Source organism: Chionomys nivalis, chromosome 24 (genome assembly GCF_950005125.1).
Source record: "Chionomys nivalis chromosome 24, mChiNiv1.1, whole genome shotgun sequence".
NCBI classification, from domain to species: domain Eukaryota; kingdom Metazoa; phylum Chordata; class Mammalia; order Rodentia; family Cricetidae; genus Chionomys; species Chionomys nivalis.
In genome coordinates this window covers 29,403,270-29,404,664 of record NC_080109.1, presented here as the reverse complement: position 1 = coordinate 29,404,664, position 1,395 = coordinate 29,403,270, and the positions used below count along the sequence as shown (strand labels likewise).

The following is a 1,395-nucleotide window of genomic DNA, read 5'->3' as shown; positions in this document are numbered from 1 at the left end:
GTCCTGGAACTAGCTCTTGTAGACCAGGCTGGTCTCGAACTCACAGAGATCCGCCTGCCTCTGCCTCCCAAGTGCTGGGATTAAAGGCGTGAGCCACCACCGCCCGGCTTGTGTTCTATATTCTAGGATATAAAATCTTAGGGTCCTAAATAAACAACATTTTAACCTTTTATAGCTTAACAACTTCCATTTTGCTCTGTACATATGTTTACCTCTTTTTTATTATTTACTGTCAAGGACATTGAAATGCCCTCATCGAATAAATTTCCCTAAGTACAACTATGCTACAAATATGGTGGTAATAATAATAATTCTCAATTAATTACTCAGTCCTTTTCTTTACGTTATAAAGAAGTCTAATATGAGAGAATGTAAGAGATAAATAAGATATATTGGGCATACTTGCTGCATATATACTAAATATGGAATGATACAAAGAAGATTTGCATGGCCCTACACAAGGATGACATACAAATTCACAAAGCGTTGCATATTTTTGGAAGTAACATGAAGTTTAGTGAGGAGATAAAACAAGACTTGGGTGGAGATAGAGGTGGCAAAAAATATGATCAAAATGTATGATATGAAAAAATACAGAAACTTAAATAGAAGAAATACTAAGTAGGCACCAAGAATTCACTGCCAAGATAGCAGACTTAAGAAAAAATGTTGACTTTCCCTATAATTCTCAAAAATTGAAAATAAGAGATTTGAGAATCACCACAGAGACGGATGTATTATTTTATGAAATTTAAAGTGATGTCTGACTTTCGGAGGAAAAGTAAGGCTGATTTTATTGTCTTAACAAAGAGCTTTTCACCTATTAAAACTTTGGTGTAGGTTTTATGTTTATGTGGACTGGGGCATGCATATATTTGGGTTTGAGGTTTGCATATGCACCCGTGTTCATACATACATGGTCAGAGAGAGAGACATCAAGTGTTTTCCTCTATTGCCATCCTTTCATTGTCTCTTACTGAACCGAAAATTCACTATTAAACTAAACTGTCTGGTCAGAGAGCTAGCGCGGTCCCTCTGTTCATACTGTCCCTGTACCAAAATATCAAAAATCATTTTCTTTTTCTGAATCACTGTTGTTTGAAAACCCAAGGAAAGATTTTCTCCTCTCCTAGTGTATGATCATCGCTCTTTTATGAACTGCTGCTATTTCTATGTCTAATTATTATGACAAACAAGAAATAGCTGCTTCAGTTTTACTTTGTCATCATTATGTAAAATGAAAACAGGGAAATCACATAACCAAGAATAATGTTTTATTTATTCCTCCAATTTAATCTGAAAACAGATTACAGCTACCATTTACCAAATCTGCTTATGTATATTTAAGTTAAATAGTCATAAGACTCAGCATGCTATAAAAATTCATTATCTAAG

General features: G+C 34.4%; 1 non-coding gene across 1 annotated transcript; it reads left to right on the top strand.

Moving 5' to 3' along the window:
* Positions 1-394: 394 nt before the first annotated feature.
* On the top strand, positions 395-498 carry LOC130866133 (U6 spliceosomal RNA). Its single transcript, XR_009056309.1, has one exon. It is a non-coding gene; the product is annotated as a U6 spliceosomal RNA (small nuclear RNA).
* The last annotated feature ends 897 nt before the right edge of the window (positions 499-1,395 follow it).